Raw genomic sequence first — 27,281 nt, 5'->3', positions numbered from 1 at the left:
ATATGGACAATTTGAAAATTATTGCGTATTCCATATACAGAGATACTATTCCATGTACTCTAATTATAATGTACAGAGTATATTAGTTGAAAAATAAATAAACTTTATTCCCAATTGAATTAAGTGTCTCCATGGAAAATTTATAGGTAGTTGTGTATTTGAGATGATTCTAAAATAACCAATATTAATATTGAATTTAACTTGCAGTATACTTATTATTCTTATGGCTTGCATGTATTCTGTTAAGCATTTTATTGAGATTAATTGCTGCAAAATATTTTTATTATTACTCTTAGTGGTTCAACCATTTGCCCTGTGGGCAATAAGCATTTCTTATAATTATAATAGATACATGACGTGTAGAAGATTTACATTAAGTGATCTCCTGTGTAAGATATTATCTTAATTACTTAGTCCTATTCTAAATATTATTCTAAAGTCTATATCTCCTATAACCAGATCGGATGGTGCGTTTAAACGTTTTTGTCTACGAACTAGGGATACAGAAAAAATATTCATATTTCGATATTTACTGAAAAAAATATCGATATTTTTGGCCGATATTTTTTTGCCCGATATATCCATATTTTTTTAGAATAATAAATTCAATCAATATCAATTTTTAAAATTGGTACTTACAATTTTAAGGATTCGGTTAATTTTTGTACTTAATTTTATTACTTAAAAATTAGTACTAAAATTATTACTCTAAAATATTACTATTTTTTAAGAAATTTAGAAATAATGTATATTTTTTTAGGCCAGTATTTCGATATTTTTGTTTTTTCTTAAAAATATCGATATTTTTTTCGGTGGCCAACACCCCTACTACGAACTTCACTATCACGTCGCACATTTAGCATATTGCGAGCACATTGGTAGGCACTAATACTCTTTTAAAGTATGGTACTTAAAAGAAATATTTTCAATTACACCCGTTTTGGGTTCTAGAGGAATATCGCATTGTATTATTTCATTAGAGGCATAGTACGGAGCATCGACAGTGACATGCAATATCTTTTGTTTTGGAGCCGTTGTTTGATTGCTATGTTAGACTTGCTAGCAGTACCCCATAGTTGAGTTCCATATGACTAAATAGGCTTAAGTATTGATTCGTATAACAATACCTTGTTATCTAATGAAGACTTTAATTTGCGTCCGATAAGCCAATACATTTGTTATAGTTTTTCAGTCCAAGTTGTTTTCATTTATCAAGTATGTGCGTCTTCAAGGTTAAGCGTCGTTCCAGTTCCTTATTAAGATATTTAGCATCCTCGACTTGGGGAGGTTGACAATTATTGATATTTTCTGGTGGGAATGTTTTTCGCAAGTAGATTTTGTTTTATTTGCTTTAATACGCCATGTTTTCAACCACATTTGTATTTTATCAAGGAGGTTCTTTGAATATGTTATTGGATCATCGTGAGATGGCTGTATCGTCTGCATATGTTTCCGCAGTAGTGATTTCTATGGTTGGTAAATCGGCTGTATGTAGGAGTTACCGTATCGGACCCAATGTACTACCTTGCGGGACTACTGAATATATTTGGTGTTATTGAATGAGTTCATCGTCTTGTTTTATTGTGAAATGTCTATCTATAAGATAAGATTTTAGTAACTGAAAATGTGGATGAGGGAGGAGCTTCTTTAATTTACAACTCAACCAATCAATCAATTTGCAACCCTGTGTGATACTTTATCAAGAGCCTGAGATATGTACAGGAATACATTCGAACAATATCATTTTTGGCACTTAAGTCCATATTTTGCTTTATTTGGTTACAAGCCTATGTACTTGTTCGGTAGTCCCGTGCTTATTACGGAACCCAAGTTGATGTTCTGGAATAATGTTATTTTTTTCAACTGACTTATTAAGCCTATTTATATGTAATTTCTCAAAAGTTTTCGAGAGTATCGATAGTAAACTTATAGGCTGGCGGAAGGTGACATATTCTGATGTTTCTATTGGTTCTTCCCATCCATCTGGCAACATAGTGATACCCTGTCGAAAGACCAATGTCGCATCTCATACTTCTTCAGCTTATCACAATTGTGCACTGGCGAAGCCATGCTGCATAGATGTGTGTAGGCTGGGTACGGCAGAACTTCCCATTCGAGTTGGAACAGTATATTCTCCATAACTCTCCGAGCGTTGTCATGCAAGAGGATGACTGTGGCTATGACTATGTTTGTTACTCGTTAGTTCTTTTTTTTTGAAATAATACGTCGTTTAATTTATTCAGTTGACGTGGATAGATATTTGCAGTAGCACTTTCATTCCGTTTTAGCAGCTCGTAATATACTACACGTTGTACAAGCATTCATGATAGTAAATATTTCATTTTTTTATCGATGTGGTTAGCTCTCCTGGTAGCCCGTTGGTTAGTGTAGTAGATCAATTATTTTCAGGTACAGGAGATTTCTGTGGCGTGTTGTAACTGGTGACTGACTTTTCATCGATTTTTTGTTCGGCAGGCATTGAAATAGCTGTTTGATCTTTCCTATCGCAGGCGATTTTTCAAATTGTTAAGCTATCTGAAAGTTCTTTGAGGGATTTACCTAGGTTTTTCCCAAATAAGTGTTTGGCAATTCATTATCTTCGACCTTTTTGGCCCTCCAGGATGTTATGATTGACATAAAAGTCTTAAAAGTATTTAAGTTAAAAAGTATAAACTTTTAAGTTACTTAAAAGTAGAAAAGTATTTGATGGATTTTAGTACCATATTTTTGTAAGTCAAACAACAAAAACATTGCATGATGTGTTCAGTGCTTTTTTATGCTTTTGGTCTACGCCGTTCCTAGACTTTTGAAAGCACCCCTAACTTGCTTATTTCAAATGACAGAAGTAATACGATAGTTCCTATTGCTACTTATTTGCTAATTGCTGGAGGTGATATTGTTGACAGATATCTAGTCGTAATATGTGACATCTTAAATCAGACAATTAATTAACTATTGGTATCTTCCTTTGATAGAGAGCATTAATAGATCTTTTAATTTTAAACTGTAATAAAAACTAAAAATGAAAAATAATCGAACTAACATTTCGGGTAATAAAAATTATATATATTATTATTTTTTTAAATATATCAATATTTTCTTACAGGAGCCAGGAAAAATATCTGTCATTAAAAAAAATCGAAAACAAACGTATTTATATATAGCCCAAAAAATCGATATGAAACTTTTTAAAAAGATCGCTAATTTTTAATAAATCCTTAATAAACTGTTAAAAAATTAAATGTCATAGTGTAACAAGCCTCAACAATTAAGTACCAACTTAATTTTAAGGGTTTATTAAAAATTTTAATTATTTTAGTTTATTTAACCATTTTGTAAATTTATAATTAAGAATAAAATAAAGAACGAGTAGATTAACAACGTAGTCGGAATATCACACAATATATTGTTTCTGGGGAATTATGTTAAAAATGCTTGGAATGTATGAAATAACTATGATATTTAACGCTCTAGTATATACAAGATAAATTCCTGTATTTTATAATTCAAGTAGCACCCAGGGAACCGATATTGGAAGTTGTGTGAAATTATACTGGAGAATAAAGTAATTTTTATAACTACAAATCTGTTTTTCATTTCTGCGAAACTTACCGCCCAACTTAATCGCAAATTATAATTAATTGTATCATATTTATGTATTATGTAAGTAGATATATAATTTGACTTCAGTAGATATCCCTCGCAACTGAACAGACTTCACCAAGAAACAGTCGGCGCTCTTGGTATTTGAACCGATGTATATTTTTATCACGTGGACTTTCTTAGCTCCTACTTGAAAGATAAAAAGTCAGAGCCGGCTTAGGACACATCTTATATCTTATCGGCAATGCTTTTCAATCTAGGAGGAAATAAGTCATCAACTTTATAAACAAATTAGATAATATCAGTCTGAATACGACGACTATTTGTCAGACCGGCTTTAAGAATCATCTTTTGTGATGGGTATTTCATGTTAAATATGATTTGATAATGATTCATCATATTTACATTGTTGCATTTATTACATTAATAATATTGATTTATAAAAACGTGTATAAATAAATATGAATGTCTAAAAATGTGTTTTTAAACACAAAACTGGTAACAGCTGCACCTATTTGGCTATTTCTTTTTTTTTTTCAAATATACGTTGAAGTTGGAAAAATATTTTTATGTCGTTAGAAATTGTACGGAAAATCGTATAAAAACATATTTTACCTATTCAAATTATTATAACAAAAACTCCGACGCATCAGTACATTTGAGATTTGGGTAAGACCGGTTGTTTTCTGCGATGTTCTCTAATACAGCATCTCCTCACTCGGTAGGCTGAATCACGATTCAGAGCCAATATTAAAAGGTAGTCCAGATGGACTCTAGCTGGCAAACAGCCAGATGAATTTGTTAACATAGTTCAAATTGATCATTTATTGTCGGTAGGGATCATTATTAACTATTTCACCAAATTTCAACAGTTCGTAATACCCCTCCTCATTCTAGTTCCACTAAACACGGAGCATTGCCTTGCGACTAAAATGTTTTGGCCTTGGGGTCGATCGGCCGGCTTCGCCAGGTGGTAACCATTATTTTTTGCGCTTAGGGTTTTCAAAATAAATCCACTTGTCAGAGATAACTTCCGATCATACCTTTGAAGCAGCATTTCACAGCTGATTTTTCGATTTTCCATTTCCCTGTCATTCAATTGATGTGTCGTCTCCCATCTTTTGGATTTCCCCCATTGTTCGTAATGGGTCTTTAATCTTTTCTTGTGCCAGATTTATCGCTTTTGCTATATTAATTGTTTTTTAGTTTGGGTTGAGCCTTCATCCAATAACTCTTGCAGTTTCGCATCTTCAAACTTTTTCGGTCTACCAGAACAATCTTTATCTTGCACATTCACCCGGTAATGACTTTCCGGTACATGGTATATTATTAGGTCTTTGTATGTAGTATGTCAAATGTTAAAGTATTAATGTAAACAATTGTTAAACAACCTAATCAACTTAAAATTCGATGGTTTTGACACTTGTCTACATAGAATAACAGTTTTTCATTTTGGTATTATTGATAAGTATTATTATTTGATTTCCGTTGTATAATATCCTGACATATAACTATCCTGACAAGTAGAAGATCGCTCCAGTAAGTGATCTGCTGTACAACTTATAATCTACACCTTATTCTAGATACTATTGTAACTTATTCTAAAAACTATTCTAACTTTTTCTAGAGTTTTAATCTCACTCTATTATTCTATTATTCAGTGTCTATTATTCAGTTCGTAAGGTGGTTTGCGTTTGAGCCTACGTACTACACTGTCATCGCTCACATTTAACTGTTTGACGAGTGCATTCAGATACACTAATAGTCTTTCAGAGTACTTCGCACTAACACTTCGAATCACACTCGTTATGGGTTCTAAGAGGATATCTCGCTGAATCAATTTCCTGGACACGTAACATGGGGCATCGACGATGACTCGCAACACTTTATTCTGGAACTTCTGGAGGATTTCTATGTTAGGTTTGCTAGTAGTACCTCACAGTTCAATACCATAGGTCCAAATGGGCCTAAGTATTGACTTATATAGCAAAACCTTGTTATCTAATGATAATTTAGATGTACGTCCTATCAGCCAATACATTTGGTTTAGTTTTTAGCCCAAGCTGTTTACGTTTTGTCATTATATGTTTTTTCCATGCCAAACGTCGATCAGAATGCATTTCCAGATATTTAACGTTGTCTGCTTGCGGAAGTTCATGATTATTCAATTTTACTGAGGGACAAGTTCTTCTACAAAGGGTAAATGTCACATGGATAAAGATTATCTCATTTGCTTTGATACGCCTCGTTTTCAACCACAATTCGACTTTGTTGAGATGAAGTTGGAGGTTTCTTGTAGCTGATATTGGAGCCTCGTGTGACGATAAAACCGGTGTATCGTCAGGATATGTTGCAACAGTAGTGTTTCTTGAGTGGTAGGTTAGCTGTATACAATAGATATAACAATGGGCTAAAAACACTGCCCGGCGGAACATTCGAATATATTGGGTGTAGGTCAGTGTATTCGTCACTCTGTTTGACAATAAAATGTCTCTCTGTGAGATATCCATATTTCAGCAGTTGAAAGTGCGTATGGGGCAAAAGCTTTTTCAATTTAACACTCAGTCCAGTGTGTCACATCCTGTCGAAGGCAATATTATGATTTCTGACAGCTCTTTTAAGAGTATTCCAGTAATCAAGTCAAGACCAGGAGCTTTTTAGCATTTATTTCTTTAACTATTGTTTGTTTCACTTCCATAACAGTAAGTGATATATTCTAATAAACAAATTTTTATTAAAATTTCTGGAAGAAAAACTAAACATTCTCGAATGCATATAAACACACACAAAAAACTTCATTGAAATAGGTCCAACCGTTTAGGGGAAGTTCATTGACATACGCAGGATCTCCAAAATTATATAAACATAATAATATATATAGAGATTATATATAATTAATAATATATTAATACTTATCACTTGCTGTATAATAATAATAATGAAATTGTTATCTCAACACTATTAAGGAACTTTTGTGGACTAATATTATTGAACTTTACGAGAATTATAAGTAAATATTAAGATGTTGTCTTCATTATACTATATTTAATATCGAAAATATACAGTATCCTTGTCAAAGCTTGATAATTCTGATTTTTTGTTGAAAGAAGAAGACGATATTCTTGAAGACTACGTGATATCCGGTAACCCAGGCTAAAAATTCTAATTCGTTTGCTGTGATAAAACCGTCCAAATATTTTATAAAAGTACAAATAATATGTCTTACTAAAATAATTAGAGTAACCAACACAGAATAATGAGTGCAATTTTTTACGTAGCTAAACGTAACCTAAACAGATTGGCAAGGTCGGGGCTGCATCGCGGAATACCACATCAAATTTTAACAAAACTTTAATAATTTCTCAAAATATGAATTGTATTTTATTCATGTATTGGTTCTACTACGTAACCCAATAATAATACAACTGTTATAGTTAATCATATCACCTGTGGAAAATGTACATACAGAGGGTAGAGAAAGTAACACCTGACATATATTCAATATTTATTTATTAATGAGGTATTGAGCAATTTTGGTAGTTGCAACTCTTCGCGTTATAATTTTGTAAAATGGTTGAATAATTTCCAACGGACTATTGCGACGGCTGTTTTATTGAATAGACTATAAAAAGAACAAAATCAATGGTTAGGTTAGGTTATTTACACTTTACATTTTCATGAACATATGCAGGTAATTGAGATATATGCAAGTATTGTGAACAGTAATATAACATCAATCAAATAACATATTGAAATTATATGATATAATAACAGAAAAAAACTTTAATCTGATGAAAATAGAATGGTAGTCGCATCTCTTTATACAGGAAACATAATCGTTAATCATTAAATCGAGTCAGTACGGTCCTGCTCACAGAGACTCTTAGCTCGTCTTGTTGCCGACGTTAACTGTTTTATATGAAAGGCATTGGCTGAGCGCTTGTGCGTTCGTTTCACTTTCCGTACTAGTCCTACCAGCACTTTCGGTCGGATTGAAATGGATTTCGTTGAGGACTCGTTCCGCTGGATCGTATTTCACGTGTTGAAACCCTCGTCTCGTGTGGTGACCGTGGCGTAGCCGACAACGAAGAAAAACAACCCAATCTCGACCCGACCTGGGTACAAAAAAACCGGTGGTGAACAAGTGTTCCTTCCTTCTCCTTTTCGAAAACAGTTCAGTTATCCTCTCGTGTTTTCACTTTTGCTGTAAAGAAGTAGGTGATTTTCTCAGTTAACTGTGTTTAGTACCTGTTTTGTTTATCTGACCATCCACCAAAAACTAGTTGTTATTGTTGATATTTCTCAGTAAGTAAGTTTTTATTTGTGTTTCAATATACATGCAACCATTATCGTATAAACTGGTGATTTATCATTTAAATTAGAAACAATCAAATAGTAAACAATAATAGTTTTAACAATTTTATTATTTACTAAACAATGATCGTAAAAACCAACTTATTTCTAAACATTTTATTTTCGATATTTATATATATATATATATATATATATATATATATATATATATATATATATATATATATATATATATATATTGGCAAAAATTACTACTATATGTAATATTTTAATTTATTATTAAACGAAAGTCATGTTTAAATATAAAATATGAATGTTGAATAAATGTATAATGCGGTCGACAGTTTTAACACAAAAATGAATGTTTCATATCTTATTTTTAACTTGGTACTGTCATCGTAAACTATTACTAACAATAAAAAAGAAACGAATGGTATTTGTTTTCATCTCTATTGTATCCAATGTATTTCCAATTGTTTAATACCGTAGAGGAATCAATGTATTTCAAAATTTGATTCCTGGCATGTCTTTTCCATTTTAGTTTAGTATTTACTTCTGTGAAAAATATAGACTATTTTTTGTAGCATTTTTGCATTGTTATAATAGTTAATTTTACTACAATATTTCGCTTACTTAAGGAATTATGTCTGTAAATTACGACTCGACCATACATTATTTTTCAATATTTGTCAATAACATTTGAATCATCGGAAACATTAAATTTCCGTTGGTAAAAAAAAATCACGGGTTGTCAGTTTGTAATATGATACTTTTTAAAATTGGTTTGTTAAAGTAAATCTAATATTTAAACTTACCGAATTCTTGTACTAATTTCATGGTTTAGGTTACATCTGTTCGCCAGGGACTATGAGGTTTCAATATTCAATATTTTCATTAAGAATCTAAATTTATCGTGGGAAGATATATTTAAGATCGTCCTGATAGTTAGGGTGAGTTGAAATCCTCGCTTAAAAAAGTTTTGTCTCTCTATTTGATCTACTTCTACTTAACTTTTGCAGGAGCTTCTCAAAACAACAATTCTTCTCTATTGAATAATACTTAAACTGCTACAATGCGTCATAATTTTAAATAATAAAAACAATAATTAATAAAAATTAACCCTAAATTGAAAGCGACCGTTATCATCAAAATACACATACTGTTTCATAAACTGTGAAGTATAATATAAAATAATTCATCAATAAAAACAGCAAAATATGGCGTTAATAAGCGTTATGGAATGACTTATTTAGTAAACCTATAAAACTACACTTGATATATATTAGTATGTTAGTATGTATCACATTAATATCTATAATGTCTTCTATTTATTAATATACCTTTTTTATATTTATAATGATTGTTAAGTGCAATAAAAATGCACAATATTTTTCCGTTATTAAACTCTTAATTAATTATGATGTATCAAGCCTATAAATTAATTTTATAGGATTTGCAGGAGAGCAGATGTTACTGTGTTTTAAATCGCAACAGGTACATTTGTAATCAACTTCATGTTGAAAGCTTGACTAACACGCATCACTTTTCAGTACTTATATATCTATATTTTTTCAACGTGATTTAAATGTCTAAATTTGTAACGAGTAAATTGCATTTGCTAAGTTTTACTTTATTACTGCAATTTAAAGAAAAGGGCGGCTGAAGGTCATCGAATTGTGTGCAACTTATGGCATGCTCTAGCAATACTGGTTTCGACTTTTTAATAATTTGAAGGCATTTCGACGATAATCCGAGTAAAAGACAATAAGAATACAGAATTGTTGGGAGTAACACTCAGGCAGGCAAAAGACATGTAAAAGCTTAGTCTGTGACCTGTCCGAGCAGCGTTTCACTTATGAAGGTTTCCATTAAATATTTTTAACAAAAAAATTGAACCGACTTCAAAAAATAAATATGGAACACAATAAAAAGTAAAAAATAATCAAACTTAGATATTTAACACAAAAAGAAACGTTTAGAAATAAAACGTACATAATATTGGTTGTAATAACTAAATAAAAATAAACAAACACCTTATTTAACCTATCTACTATACGTATTTTATATTTTATCATATACAAACAATTTAGCTTAATACCTACCTAAATCTATTTATCTATTTGCAATATTATATTAACTACTACCAACTGATCACTTTCAAGTTCTAGCCATCTAGAAAAAGTCGTTGCCTCCATCGGGAATCGCACCCGTGACATTCGCGTAAGAGCTGAACAATCTAACCATTAAACCATAGAATCAGTTGCCTACAGTGTTTCTAGGAGTTCTTATATGATATGGTTAGTGCTTAAAAAGTTAACTGAATGGCTTTTACACTGAACCATTTCCGATTTTCCGTCACATCAGTTCAACGATAACGTTATACACACATATCTGATCATTTTAAATAAAAAATAATATGTGAACACTTTGTACATGCCTTTAATATAAATTTGAGGGTTTCCCTCGATTCCCCCCTTAGCCCAACAGATCCTGTCTTGGTTCCAACGGGACCACCTCGGAAGTGCACTCTTTCGAATAAAAAAAAATATTTTGAAAATCTGTCCATAATCAACGAAGAAATCGGCGAGCATACATACAAAAAATATGTATAAAACCTCCTCCTTTGAAGTCGGTCGAATCGTAGATAGGTGGAATCGTTCCCTTTCGAGGTGGAATCCGTAAATTACCTGAAAGTTGGAAAAGAGCAGTGGTTATCGATGAACAATACTTTGAATAAAATACATTGTACCGATTTTTCAAAATAAAGCTTCAAATTTAAAAAAAAAACCTTTAAATCTAATTTATACGCCTAATATGACATATTTCATCAATAAAAACACGATTACTGTTCTAATGAAAATTAAAAGCATAATAAATCTTCATGAAGTAAATAAAAAGCGATCAAAGTTGTCATTGGCCTATGTTGTGGAATAATTTATTAGTGAACAAAGTTCAGTTTGAAATATAATCATATTTGAATATTCTGCAAATATATATATACATATATATATATATATATATATATATATATATATATATATATATATATATATATATATATATATATATATATATATATATATTAAGATTATGTACATCTTACATTAAATATGCCTAGTACAATCTTAATTAAAAATTAATTTATTACTAATATTATGTAGTACTTATATTGCACACAACCAAGGCGACGTTGACAGGTTTAATACTTCAGTATATATTTTCCAAAAATTGATAAAAATACAATTATTACCTAAATATATTTTTAATTAGGTGGTTTTCAAATATATTTAAACACAGAAATGTTCTTCTAACATAAATCAGTGTCAGTAAATTAACAACTATTTGATAAATTGAAATTATTTATAGAAATTAATTTTTACGATAATGTCGATGATACGGTTTATACTTCAACTTTTACTGCAACAACTTATTCGATTTTTGAATAGCTGTTAAATTGCTACAAGGTATCGTGATTTAAAACAATAATAAATAATTTTAAAAATCAAAGTTTTCAATGAATTTGTTTCGTAAGCTGTCAAAACGCAATAAGTCACAACAGTGGCTTATTGGCAAACTGCTAATTAATGCCTATCAAAAATAATTATCATTCTAATGACTCAATTCAAAATATAATAAACCGTTACAAATGAATAAAAAACTGATCAGAGTTGTGGAATAGTTTATTAGCAAACTATTTAAAGTCCTGTTTATATTTCAAAATGTTTTATAAATCTATAAAAATACAATTATTACCCAAATGTTTTTAAAAAAATTAAATATGTTTCAGATTGTGATGTTGAAAGAGATAAAAAAAACCGTGCTTTTAATAGAAGTATGAATCAATAACTTGAAATCAGCTGAGAAAAGGTTAAATTTATCGAGTTTTCAGAAATCGAAATCATTTACTAAAATTGTACGGTTTTATGTTTACTCTAATGCCAGTGGTTCAGTTTGAAACGTTACGCTACAGGAATGCAGGGAATTTCGGTATATATGACCCGCTGAGTGGGTGAAAGCTGTTCCCGATATGTTCGTGCATTAAGTGCAGTTTTTTTATCTTGCGAGCAACTTTGTATACTATTTACTTTGTGTGTATTCTCTACTGTATAGTAGGCATAATCGATATAATTGAAAAAAAATTGTTTTAAGTAATCTATATATAATTTTATAATTTTAGATATATTCAACTCGCAATGTATAATATAAAAACAATGTTATAAAGCAAAATCACTGAATTCTAAAATTTTCTCATGTTAGTAGAATCTCCAAGTTATCTTATCTATAGCTTCCCCAATCAGCTTCTGAAGGCTACATTGAAATTTGAACAAAATAGTTGTTATAAAATTCATTTATCTGTATTATTTACAATGTCTCTAATCCAGATGCCAAATCTAAATGGAGCGCCTAAAAGAGAAGTTTTTGCTGATGTTTTGTCTCTGTCATAACTAGTCAGAAAGTCAAGTCAAGAAGTTGGTCACTGGCTAGTCGGTAGGCTTAATGCCGTGGACCATGATTCAAAAACTACGTTAAGCAGTAAGTCCGGTCTGGATAAGCCTTTAACGGGAAAAACGGACTTTAAAATATAACAAAAAAAGATAAGTAATCTATAATCTAATGTTAAAATACAATTTAAAATATAAATAATTTCGACGTTAGATAACCCTTTAATTTAACAAAATTGACAACATTTTTCACTCCACATAAATATCCTTTTACTGACTCTAAACATAAAGGTTCTTTTTAGAGTGTGTGATTTCCTGGTCCGTGTTTAGCTGACAACTTCTTCTTCTTGTAGGATATGCGGGTATATTTTTTTCGCGATTCGTAAAATTACATAAAAAAAAACAAAGAATTTAACTATTTCTTAAATGATAATGTAGAGAAACATACGTCTCAAGGAAAACGAAAGCTCTCCGTTTGTTTGCTTTAAATCTGTCTAGTGTATGTCTCGTTGATATAAAGCAACAGCTTCTTGCTAGTTTTCGCGTTGAACTCGCGGGTATAATATTTCTTATTCCTAATGGCAAAACTACATCAGTAGCATCGATTGGATTTTCATTTTCTCATTTTATGAAACACATTTGGATTTTTAGATAGTTATCCTGAAGGAAATATGAGATTTTCTGAGAGGCGCCTTTCGGCTTCTATTCAAATCTTCACATTCTAGAATACTTTTGTTTAGCTGTTACATTTCAACAAATCAATTTGAACGCAATTTCAATAAAAATTTCCTAAAATATAAATAACGCCTTAAATACACACAATAAAATACAGAGAAATGATATTATATATACAAAATTAGGAAGCTAGTATTAAATAATTAGCAAGTAGTTCAAATTTTTACAAATTGTAAACAGTACATTGGACAAGCGCCAGAGTGAATTAAAACAAAATTTGCAGCTAAACTAGACAACATTTTTCTGTTATCGGGTTTATTTATTACAACGGCTCTGCCGTGAACAGTTGCGTGCCAGTTTCGTCCAATAAAAATATTATAGATTGAACTTCCATTACTAACATAACCTTGAAAGATTGACAGTTTTAGACCAGCATACCGTCTTTTTTTTTTCGAATTTGAACCGATTTATGGAACTTTACTTCACAGTTGAAGCGTATCATTTTATTATAGATGCTTATGGTTTCCCCGGTTGTGTTAAACAAAGTTATTTAAAATATTTTTCAGGAAGATCAAGTCGATTTTCCATACATTTGAACTCACTTTTGCCAATACGAGATATCTTCAGTACAAAAATCAAGGCCGTGCGCAAAAAATCACTTGTTACACCATCTCACTATTTACTATGATGATCTCGCAGTGTCAGTTCATAACAACATAAACCTGTCCGAATGCATTACTTAACGAACCATAGTCACAACTGAAGTTGGGAAATCATCTTTAAAGGGTAATCGATGGTACTTCTGCATTCGAGCTGCATTTGTCAACCAAAATTAGTTGACGTTTTGCGATTATTGTCGTTTGCATCTTTAGAAGCAGGGGTTCTGATACTGAGGTTCTCCTAACCAAGTTATCTTTTTGCTATATAAGCACGACAAACATGTGATCAACAGATTAATACCATTTTTCATAAATTAACAAACGGGAATGATGGTGTATCGGACAGAATTGGTCGTATATTCCTTGTCTTTGTTAAGATTTTTTAAAGTCTCCGTTTTACCATCGAGGGTTGATCTAGACAGGACCTACAGTTTAACGTGGGCTTCGAACCACGGCCCTCGACTGGTCAGTGAGCACTTTGCAGAACACAGAACACACACAGAACTTTGAGACCGATACAGAAGGCATCCAGTCTTACCAAGCCTGGTTACTGGTGTGGCTGGGATTTCCACTGTTGCCTATAAAGACATTTGCAATTACAATCACATACATAAAGTAGGTCCATCCCCAGCAGGATTCGAACCCGCGAATATCGCAACAGTAGGAGGACCGTCCTGTCGCCTTGATCACTACGCCAACGAAGCCGGCCTTTGTTAAGATTGTTTTATGTTTATAAATCTCAAATCTTGTTGGACGTTATCTCTCAAAATCCCCTAGGATGTTGTGATGTCTTCAACTAAGGCTGATTGGGTCGTATATCCATATTCCGCACATTGTTGATGTTCGGGCGCGACGATTAATATGATGCAGTAAATTAACAAATTCAGAACTAAAACTAAAATGTTCTCTAAAATACGCCCCTTCCTAATCACTATAAGTCATATAATTTGAGGTTTTAACACAAATCTTCTGTAATTGTCCCATAAATGTTTCACAATTTAATTCTATTTATAACTGAGATGTATATCAGCTACTGTAAAAAATACAAGTAATACTCAACATTATTTATTCGCATATCATTACATTTCGATTACTTATACCGCCAAAAATGTTAGATATTACGATAAAAACATTAGGTGCTAAATGAATGTAGTTTATCCCGAATTATATTGGCATTCTGAAAATTAAAGATTTTTCGTATGTTTTTCTGGAAAATTTACTTAAATCATATTTTGAATCATGTTTGAATATATTTCTACAGATATACAAGATAGTATATAACACCTGCGCTAAGAAATACTTATTTTTAAAAATTATATTCACATAAACAGAACAAAGTTTTCTTATTTTCGGACAAAAGGTTAACAGTTTATTGCAGGTGCAATTATTTATCAGTCATAAAAAGTCATATAAATTATTAAAAATTTTTTTTTAAATTTGATGCTTCGTCTTTCTTAAAATTGAAGTATAAAAATAATCCTGTAAAGTAAGAAAGCTTTCCACAAATGCGATTTACTCGATACATTTCTCACACATTTTCAACGCACTTAAGAAAATATGTGTTCTTACTTCGCCGAAATGACACATAAGCATGCCAGTGAGGCTTCAACAGCTTCCCATGTGAATTACACCATCTGTTGTAAATCCTTTAAAATTAATTTATAGGCCTGATATTTTCTTCATCAGCCTGTTTTTCTCTTCAGTTTTTCGAAGCATATTTCCGATGGTATAATGCTGAGCTCTTAGCTTGGTAATAACTCGATCTCCTGTAACTAAGGTGACCATTTATCTGTATTTTTACACTTACCCATATTTATTCATCAATGAAAAAACTCTTTCCACAGGTACGTGACTTTGAAGAAAACATAAAATGTACTCAATAATGATACGAGAGTTGGTACATTTGAGGTGGTTGGAATGGAAATATTTAAATATCTGAACACGCTCTATCACTGAACGTACAACAGTATGATTTTATTCAGTGATTTTGCTGTAGGTAATCAAAAACTAATCGAACAATTCGGTATCTTGACTGCTGTAAAGAAATCCTTGAATCATCAATAAGTGGTCTATCTCCTTTTTTATTTCTAATTTTACGTGGAATCGATACCAGCTGTGTCAATTTGTCGTACTTTTACCTGTAGATTACGGAGTTTATAAGGCAGAACAAACGAATTATCTTTAACACGCATACACATCATATACCTGATTAACGAGATGGGCAATTTGTTACCGTGGAAAGAAAGATCGATTTAGAGATTTTTTCGAAAGAAAATTTAGAGTTTCGCATGAAGTAGTATTCTCACGGGACTGATGTCATGTCATGGGACTACCGATATCCCAGCAACAAAAGAAACAATACTTGGCACATTCTCCGACTCAAAAGATATATTTCTGCTTAGAGCTATGAAAAGATTACAAGTGGCATTAACACGATCCACCAATCGGCTAGAGACTTGAAAATACAGCTTCTTAGCTCGAAATCTGCCCATGTCAATTTTTCGTTGCGGCGAACCCTATTATATCACTTGAGGGATGCTCACTTGCTCAAACATAATCAATACGGTACCGACTAACCAGAAGATAGTCGCAACATGAAAGTAATTTATAATTATTATCAGTTTATTGTTATTTTATTATCAATGCTTATCGGTATGTAACCAACAAACATGATATAATGTTACTAAACCACAGCTGGAAATTGGAAGCAATACAACTACTGGACAACGCGCAGGAAATCAGGAAATTGAAGCGTACCAAACCACACGAACTTGTACAAATGTTACTATTGACTTTAGCTAGGTAAAATTACCTAAAATTATTTTAATTTAGTGCTTGGGACGAAAGTACGAGTTTGTTTTTGCTTTGATTTCTGATTCTTTTCACACAGCAAAGAATGTGCATTGAATGAAGAGGTAATAATGTCCACGAATTTATTGATCTGAAAATGTTATGTATAACTTGAAATGATATGATTGATGAGCAAATTCATCTTGAATTATTTATCAATACACAATAAGATTGTAATTCAACAAGATTGCCTCATATGTTATCAAATAGTACAAATAATGATAAGTAATGATAAATTCATTTATTTAGTAATGTTTACAATCTCTCGATATGTTTTTTGTTTGTTACTGTTAGTTACTCAACATGGCAAAAAAAAACTATAAGGTCAGATTGCTTTGGCAAACAGAAGTCGGTAAAATTAAGAACTTACTAATATCTATAATAATATACCTTAAATTTATATTTTGGATTAATTTTTTTCTTCTTTTTTTAATTGACTTGTAAAATAGAATGTTAAAGGACACTTAAAAGTTATTTGAGCAGTATATCATCAAAAATTATAGAACAAAATTAATATATCCGTACATAATGAGTTGCTGCTGCACTGTTATGGGGTTATTCTGCGAGAAGTCATATCAATATAAAACAAGCATTTTTGAATAATGTCCTGAGAAGCATTGTGAATGTACCCAGATACTTTACGAAGAATTACTTACACCGAGACCGAAGATCTGATGAAATAAATACTCTACTCTCCGGTAAACATCAAAAGGCTGCAGCTCTTGTACACTGAAGTAGAGCACAAACACAAGAGTACCAAACTGTGTGATTTCGAAGGGCGTCGAAGTTTTGTTTCACGGTTGACTTAACATATTAACTTGCGGAATTGTTTTATATAAGTACCACAGAATTAAAATTACAATGAATAGAATATTTTAATAGATATATTAAAAAAACGAATGTTAACTATGAATAATTATAAAACTAATATCTTTATAGTTTCTGAACTGTATTTATTATTAATATCAGATATTAATTCAATAACGCCTGCTATCAGATAAAGTTTTTACTACATTTTTTTATTACACAATTTTCTACTATTTTTTGATAGATGGATAATTGGAGAGTATAAATAGAGCCAAACCAGATAAGCCATGTTCTCCTACATTTCTGATCATCACTTTGGAATAAAATATGGCGAGGAATATTCAAATTTGAAATCCACCTATGCGGGTGTATAACACGGTAGTGTTCTTGGGCCAATTTTAAATATTAAGCCTTTACTTTATACCAGCGTAAGCATACATAAGTAAGTACTACACCACTCGCTACAAGTAGCAATATTGAGACAAGTTTAAATAGTGTAATAATAACTGGAATAATAAAATGAAATGCTACGATGTCTACACATTTCGATTTTATATATAAAAATAGATTATCTGCCAGTTGAAAGAAACAGGAAAGAGCATGCTAAAAAAACGAGTAAAACTTTGTATCAGGCTCAAATAATTGTAGTGGTCGCTTGGACGACAATCTGAATTATTATTTCAAAACAAACTAATATTACAGACATTTTGGAGCCGGTGTGGAACTATAGGGTTGTATAAAGAGAACCATTATGAATATGGTCCAAAATTATGATTGCAGTGTTGTTAATACACCATGATATATTAAAACAAATATCTAGTTAAAGCAACGGTCAGCGAAATTAAATGGTTTGCGAAAAGCGCAAGTGAGATTGCATGAACTTGAAAATATCCAAGTATTACAAATGATCGATAAAAGTGAACTTACACGAGTTTAAAAAAACAAAAACGTTGTGAATGCTATTATATGTATCAAATGCTAAAAAAGGTATGAAATGTTAGATCTAGACTTTAAAAACAACATGAATGAAAAATAACACATGACATGAAACGCTTCAGGCATAGTTTAATTGCATTCTCCGCTTTTTCTGTTAGTACTAACCTTCAAAAGAAAGCTGTTAAAATTTCATGATATACTACTTTTGTTATTTTCAAAACAGTTTCAAACAAAAGCGATGGCTTGAAAAGTGTTATAAGGACTCCACTCCATCAGAAACAACAATAAAACGTTGATTTTCTAACTTCAAACGCGGTCTTAGTGACACCGATAGTGCAGAACGTCCAAATGAGGTTGTAACACCAGAAAACATTTAAAAAATCCACAAAATCGTATTGAATGATCAAAAAGTGAAGTTGCGTAAGTTAGGTGACATCGTAAAGATATCAAAACAACGTGTTAATTTTATATTACGTGAGAATTTGACTATGAGGAAGGTCTGTTCAAAGTGGGTGCCGCGTTTGCCCACTGTAGACCAAAGACAAGAACGTATTGATGATTCTGAGCAGTGTTTGGCCATGTCTAAAGGCAACAAACCGGAATTTTTGCGTCGATATGTGACAATGGATGAAACATGGATCCAACACTTCTATCCGGAATCAAAATGATCGTCATCTGAGTGAACAGCAACTGGTGACTCTTAATGGAGTTTACGTTGATGAATAAAGCCAATTTTGAACAAAAAAACTAGCGTTGAGAACTATCGACTGAAAATAGTCGAAACAGTCGATACTAAAAAAACTAGCGACTGAAAATAGTAATTACTATTTTCAGTCATCCATGGTTCGACTTTTTTTCAATTCGTGATGTCAGACGAAGATGTACGAATCGTTTCCTGTATAAATTGTGACAGAGAAATGGACTCTGATAATCTATGGAAGAGATAATCGCTTGAAGCACTTAATTTTATATGTAGTTATATTTTCCAACGGAAGTGTAAGAGAGATGAAGATACATAAATTCCTTCACGATCTAACTTTAACAAAGAAAAGGAAAAAAATAATTACTGAATACTATTATAATAAAACATAACATGCAATTTGTAATATAATTTTAAACGAAGTAGAATTAGTTTTATATTTGAATATTCTGTGGATCTGTAGAAAGGAATGGAATTTCTATATCGAATGGAATAATGCCCCACAAATGTTTTATTGTATTTTAATGTGTTAATTGCTATTTTTAGATAATATACTATAATAACTATAGACAATACAATAGAACTTAAACAAAACCTAAAAACTAAAGATGTACAATAATCATAAATACTATATAAAAATTGAACATATACTTTATTTGAATGGACATATTTTTTAATAAATATCAAGAGAGTAATCGAAATATTACCTATTATTGCCATAAAAATAGTCAAAATATTTTACTATTTATCATTCACAATTTTAATCTTTTTACCCAATTACATTAACAATCTTGAAAAATATCATACCAAAATACTATAATATTAATATACAATATATTGTTATTTGTAAACAAACTACCATAAAATCATAAAACTATATATATTAGATATATATAAATCTATGTAAGCATAAATTGGGTATATTTAGGCAAGGTCGCGGCTAGAACGACATAGCCAGAACGTCAAAAATAGTAACTAAAAGTACGACTGAAACAGTCGATAGTAAGTAGTAACAAAATCAATCGGACGGAAAATAGCAGCTGAAAACAGTCGACTGAAGCAGTCACTAGAAAAAAGTAGTAAAATCAGTCGAAGCAAAAATAGCGACTGAAGCAGTCGATAGTAAAAAGTGGTCAATTACTAAACAGTCGATAGTTCCCCACGGCCGGAACTTTTCAGCCTATGTGTTAACTGGTGGTAATTAACAACTAGTTGTAATGTGTATGTCATGTTCTTTTTAGATACATTAAAAAAAAATTACTTTAAATCTGAGTTAGATGTTTTGTCATTGCAATAATATGTTCAGAATAATTAATATTAATTGATAAATATCTCTTTATATTAATTCAGTCATATATTGTGTATGTGGGCATTTTTAACAAATGTATAAATTGAACATCTTGTAGTGTTTTATTTTTTGCATTTTTTTTAAACTATCGAAATATATACTACTATCTTTTACTTGTCATACAAGCGTAGAACATGAACTATAACTCGTTTAAAAAACTACTCAATACCAGAAATCGTAATCGCTAAAATATAGGACATAGTTTAGAACATCATAAATCGTTAGGTATTTAGTAGAAGCATTTCAAGAAACATCAGGTTCATATATCCTATTATATATTTTTTTAATTCAAAAAGGTATTTATAATTTTCTACAACTTTTCCCATCTTTATGGCAACATGACGACAGGGTATCAACACGACGATGCTTTCATGACGGTTCATTCATCGATCCATTTTTGCACGATTTTAGCAGCTCGTAATACACTACACCTTGAGAACTCTTCTTTTTCCTAGCAAACAAAGACATCGAAATACCACTTTCAGTCAATTCGTGTGGTAACCATTTCCCCTCATTTTGAATCTTTCCCATCGCATGTAAACGTCTGGAAACAGTTGATTCATCAATTAATAACCTGTCTGGAAGTTCTTTGGAAATTTGAGTTGGGTTTTCGTACAATAAATCTTGCAACTCATTGCATTCGAAGTGTTTTTATCCTCGAGGTTGTTTTTTCTCATTGACATCAAAATCATCTGTTCTAAATATTTGAAGCCAAAACCGGCATTTGGGATATGATGGAGCAGCATTACTCTAATTTTCAAAGTTTGTTTGAAAGGCTTAGGCAACAGATTTATTCAAGATAAACAATAAAAGTAGTGAAAGTCAAAAGTGTCATTTGGAACATCCAATTATTCAGGTCCGTATTCACTGAATAACTCAATAATACTAAATGGAAAACTGTTATTTTATGTTATGTAGAGGTATATCAAAAATCCATTACTTTTTAAGTTAATCAGTACTCATATGTTCTAATGCAGATACAATAACCTATAATTATGGTAAACTTCTTTTTCTGATTTTCTTTTACAGGCTTGTAAGTGTCTTTAATCACATCCTTTTATCTGCAAATAATATATGCTATATGTTGAGTATTGAGACATAATGGTTATTCATAATAATGATTAAAACTATTAGCTTAAATAGTTAAACCAATGAAATAAATAAATGTATTAAAAAAAAGATATTTCCGGTATTGTAGCAATACCGTTTGACACAGAATGATATCGGTTTTGAGGTTTCCATTCCTCCTAAACATTTCCGCAATTCTTCATAATTTGTTTGGTGACAAAGCATTTCCCAGGCCTTTCGGAAGTGGTAATCGGTAAATTTGATGAATACCAGAACTTTTTCTGAAGGGTATTCGCATTCTGAATCACGTGAGCAACGTGAATGTTGTGCATTGTTATACAATACTATGAATTTCTTGTTTCATTGTCTTGTAAATGTTTTTTTCTGATTAAGTTCATTGCTCGGTTTGTTCAATTGTTGTCCCTAGCATTCCGCAATCACTTTATAACCAATTTTCCAAGAGTTTGTAATAAAACACTCACTTGCATGTTCCACCAGATACACAAAAGACATTTCTTTAAGCGGCTATTCTATTTTAGCGTCAATATATTGGTTGTTTAGATCTATCTATTATATTTTATGTTTAAAATTGATTTAAAAAAATAAATCTTCCAAGTTTTTGAATTTTCCCCATTTGTTGAAAACTCCTGGAAATAACTCTTTGGATGACTCCAAGCTGAGTTATATATAAACCCTTGTGGGGTTTGCATCAAGTCTTCATCCAGCAAAGCTTGTAATTCAAATCTTTGAGGCTATTTGAGGGATACTTATTAATATTGGAATTACCGCTTCCAAAAAAAAATAATAGTAATATATTAATTTACAAATATATTTTTTACTACTGTTCTGTTATACTTGCACTAATACATAAGCAAGGTAAGTATGGGATTAACACATCGGTATGTATTTCCAGCTACTTGCAGTTTTCCTATAGCTGTTAGAGATGTATCTTTTGCCATCATAACTGTGTCGTCGAAAAATCTTCCAAGTACTGTATCTTTTGTTGTTGGAATATCGGAAGTACAGAGCAGGTACAGGAGTTGTCCTAAGACACGACCCTGCGGGACTCCAGCCGAAAATATGTGAATTATAAATTAAATACAGTGTTGTTACAGGGTTTACCACCCCGTACTCTGATTTGTAAACTGTTAATGATAAGAAGAAAAAATGAGATTGAAGAATCTTTTTGTTATATTACAGGTGGCGCAAACAGTGCACTCTCTAGATTACACGGTTAGTTATTTCATTTCTATGACCGCAGACTCTTGAAGACGCGTAGAAGACACTTTGAGTCCACCTTTTATTCTAGATACTGTTGTAGATACTGTTGTCTTTGTTTCATGACAGTGATTTGGGATGTTGGACCAAATACCTACCCCTCTGTACCCTAATATCCTGTATGCTTTTTAGGTACGAAACCTCTCCAACTTTCTTACGTCAATGGGAAACGCTTGCTAATAGATTATACGAAGGTGCGCTCCATTCCAGTGCGGGCATCCTCTGAAGGTTTATTGGTTCACATCTCGCAAAATTGACATATTAGGGGTTCGATCCCTTTTTCGCTACATAACAAGTGTTAAAAGACGTAAAACACCATAAAATATATGTTATATTGCGTGAATAATACGGCTTTGGCTACGAAATTCACTTTTCCATCGGTAGACTAATGGAATTTGGAGTCACCAAAACTAGGTGAAGAGAAACCATTCATACAAGGATGCCATGAAAATTTAGGTAGAAGGTACTTTTTACACGTGCTTTATATATAGAATATAACATATTTTCAATGTCCGTTACAGCAGTGTGTGTGGCAAAATAGCCAATTTGACATATGAGGCTATCATGATAAAATCAAAATAACGTGCTGAAATAATAACAAAAATTACACCTTAATTTTCGCAATCTAAATGAAGTTTACATACTTCATCTGCGTGATTGAATAAATATTTCAATCGTCGAGCGCCAAAATCATACACATAGATAACACAAATGTACTAACCAGGGTATGTTTTGTATTATGTATTACGCAACACATTCGGTTTTATTACATTTTATCTAGGCAAATATTTATGATATTAAAATGAGGATTTTCTCACAGTGGTATATAAATATGGTAATGTCAAATGAGTGATTTTTATCTAGATAAAACAACAAAAACACGGTATATTTTCTTTTAACTAACAAGTCAAAGTACAGTAAAATGAATATAATATTCGGACAACATAATACCATATGTTTTCATGTCATTTAATATATAACATTGTTGTCAATAATTGCTGGAGTCGTATTAATTCCAAAGAAATTTTGAACTTCATATGAAGTCTGCTGCTCTACACTGTTGATATCCTAAAAGAGTACTTCAAACATTTGCTAACGACAGAGTATTATAACAAAATACATATCTCTACCTAGAGCAATAGAATCATCGAGATACCTCGGCAACCCTGTTGATGGTAGATTAAACTGGAAACGTCATATCAGGAAACGTCATATCAGATTAAGACTGAAGCAAACCTGGATGGTGAATAAGTCTTTATTCGTTCTTAACTTCAGCTTAACTAGTCTAATTTAATTTTAATTTGGATATATTTATCCTATATTTATATTATTTAGATATTTTTAAATTGATGCAAGCACAAATGACCAATAGTAACGAATTAAAATTGTTCTAAACGCATTTATATAAGATGTGTTATGTTGATTGTCAGGATCTCAATATTGGTTGTGTTTTGTTTTTGCTTTCTAAATTCGGATATAATTAATCCTTTATGTGCATTATGTACCTTTCGTAACTACTTCAATTACTTTTAGTTTCGGGTTTTCAATAAAACTATATATAAAGCTATATGTGCTTTGGTTGGGTATCACAATAGTTAAAGCGATGGGATGGGTCGTCCTGTTTGCTGGATAGGACTGGAGGTCTTATGGAATGGTCTCTGAGTTAGTCTTTCGTCCATCGCCAGGCTTAAATCTAGTTCCGTAGGGCCCGTCAAAAAAATCTGATAAGATAAAATTGGTGAAAGGAGAGATATAAGATAAAGCTGATACAGATTAGCACACAATGGTGAGGACGGATCAGTTACTATAAGTAAACTTTAGATCGAAATTGCCATTTACGTTTTAAATTTTATATTCCCGTCCCTTTGTGATTAAATACAACCCTGAAAAAATCTTACAGTGGAAAACAATTCGTTATCAGGGTCACTTTTGTTGTTTCTTTTTTCTATTGTTTTTCTAAAAAGATATTTCAGTAGGCGCTTGAAACAATTCTGTTTTTATTTTACTTTTCCAGAACATTTCTAGTATTTTAATTTAATTGTATGGTATATGAAGACAATATGGGGACATCAAATCGGCTTTTTTCGTGACCAAAAAATAATTATCCATATACGACAATTAGTATCCGACTTTTTTCTTTTAAAATCACTTTAGAGGTTACTATGTTTTAAGTTTTTCAAAGTAGTATCGATAATTGTAAATGATAGTATCGAACTTCTATGTGCAAAGAAAATTATCAATATGAAAAACAAAGGGTTTTCGAAGGAGTGTATCGAACTTTTGCATCGAAATCGAAATATGAACATCCCTAAATGGAACCATTATGACGTGCCTAGATTGTACGAAAAAATGATCGTTTGCTTTAAAATGTGCGAGCAACTTTTATTAAATTCAGTTCTTATCTTGAAAATCCCATAAGGATAATTTTCATTGCCCACGTTTTTCAGCCTATACCTTATTTATTAATTTAAAATTTTGTTTAAAAATTTAAGGAGTTATAAATGGCTTAGCCACCTTAGATTTGAAAAAAGAAGAAGGAACGGAAATTTAGATAATAAAACAAACAAGATTTATGTGATCGGTTCATTCTGCGCATGCGCATTTCCATAATACTAGTTCTTATATTTTTAGTTAAGAAAAATTTTAGTTCCACTACTTCCAAGATATTGATAATTGTAATCACAGTGTGATTAGGACAGGCTTAAATAATGATGTAAACAGTATCGTTAACCAAATTTATTTGTCTTCAAACTAAATGGATGTGATATTTATTTTATTTAAGTAGGCATGTACTCAACTAGCTATTCACATATTACATATTTGATTTAGGGGTGTCGACCACCTAGAAAAATATAGGTATATCGTTTTCGATATTTTTAATAAAACCAAAATTTAAACAGTTTATAAAAGATAATTAAATGCCTTTTTATTATGTTTAAAAAATATATTTAATTTTTTCGTCATCCCTAGTTTGATTCCCTGTGTGGTGGTTCTTAATACATTACGTATTTAAAATACTTAACAAGATTTCCTTGTTATTTTCCACATAATACTTCTAATAGATCATTTGTGTAAATAAGTTAATAAACATGTTTTTCAATTTGTTTTTGTTTATAAACCGAATTAGTTTCCTTGTTTACTCATTGGAAGCCGATTAAAATTATGCTGACTCTTTTAACCAGAGTGTTTACCTATTTCATCGAGTTAACGTAGCGGGTCTGACGAAATCAAGATGCCCGAGAGGTCTCAGAACCTCAGGTGGTATTAAAACACCTCAGGTATCCCAGGCATGTCTGTCTGTATATATGTTTTGTCTGTGTCTTATCGTTTAAATCTTTGTATTATATTCTGATTGGAATATAGGAAGTGTTGGTTAAGACCCAACAAAAAAGGTTATTGGGAAATATTGTTGGGAATTAATAATAATGCCTCAATTTATGATAAAACGAAAATAAGAGCTTCGAACGATTTTTTATATAAACTGTTTTGAATATAATTTGGTAATAATAATAATTTTAGGTGTTGAAATTAATCCATAATATTTTTATGGGCTCAATTCAAGCGCAGCAACTGGAATGATGACAATAAACAATAATTACAAAAATGTTTTAGGGCAAATTGATATGGCTCGGTGAATGGAAGTAAAACGAAATAAAATAGTAGTGTTTAAATTATGACCGTTCTTTATTGAAGTAATATAAAAATGTAAAAATAGAAATGATAAAAAAGGCTGGCAAGGGTGTTACCTGAAGACGAGACTTGGGCAGTCAATGGTGGCACGTCTAAACCAAACGATGGTCGGGTACTGAATGAATGGAAATCCCCTTCAATAACATCCCAGATAAACGTCTCGGGGTTGCCAGCTATTTGTTATCGGATTCTAGTTGGCGCTGCTGGCACCCCACCCGTGTTCAACATCTGGGATTATATTTCTGGGTATTTTGTAGACCGTTATTCGACTATGTGAAATTCGACATGCCTCAAGGTCGCTACATTGTATTTATCTAATCAAATCGAATTAAATTTATTAAAATGTATTTAGTTTCATGTTTAGGTTGATACAATAATTTATTTGATAAAATATAAGCAGAAAAGGCAGCAATCCACCACAAGTTGAAACAAGAGTCTAATTCTCAAGAATTTCTAATATCTCTTAAATTTCTTACATTATCTTGAATTCATAAATTAGTATAGCAGCAAATTAGATGTGTTTTGTTCGTAATTTAATTTTTGTATATACCACAAAATTATATTATTATTTGTTTATTGTTTAGGCTTGACACCGACTTCAAAGTGATCAGTTAGTAATAGTCTATGTGATTTGACAAATGTGCTAACCAAACTAGAACAATAAAAAGGTGTTGAATCCGCCGGGAATCGAACCGGCGACCTACACGTATGATCTAAACGCTCTAAACTTTACACCATAGAAGTAGTTGCCTACGATATTTCTACGAGTTTTCATGATATTGTTAGTGCTTACAAAGCAAACTAAATAGTTTTTACACTGAACTCCTTCCGATTTTCCGTTACGTCAGTTCAGCAATAACATTATAGAGAAATATCTGATTATTTTAGATAAAAAAATATGTAAAATCTTT

At 31.4% G+C, this 27,281-nt stretch overlaps 1 protein-coding gene across 11 annotated transcripts in view; it reads left to right on the top strand.

Annotated features, from left to right (window-relative positions):
• C3G (C3G guanyl-nucleotide exchange factor) overlaps window positions 1-27,281 on the top strand; it is a 58,373-nt gene that overhangs the window by 13,144 nt on the left and 17,948 nt on the right. Inside the window, exon 1 of one of the 11 annotated variants that reach the window (XM_076401488.1) lies at window positions 7,462-7,908. The exons of 8 other annotated variants lie outside the window; for them this stretch is intronic. The gene's annotated coding sequence lies outside the window, so the exon portion shown is untranslated. Of the gene's footprint in view, window positions 1-7,461; window positions 7,913-27,281 lie in introns of those variants that run through there. 2 more of the 11 variants (XM_076401485.1, XM_076401490.1) reach the window with 2 other exon arrangements.

The sequence above is a fragment of the Rhynchophorus ferrugineus genome, unplaced genomic scaffold (genome assembly GCF_030347505.1).
Source record: "Rhynchophorus ferrugineus isolate W39M unplaced genomic scaffold, kcgeb_rfMv2 rfM4, whole genome shotgun sequence".
Classification (NCBI taxonomy): Eukaryota; Metazoa; Arthropoda; class Insecta; order Coleoptera; family Curculionidae; genus Rhynchophorus; species Rhynchophorus ferrugineus.
This window is presented reverse-complemented; position numbering and strand designations above follow the sequence as displayed.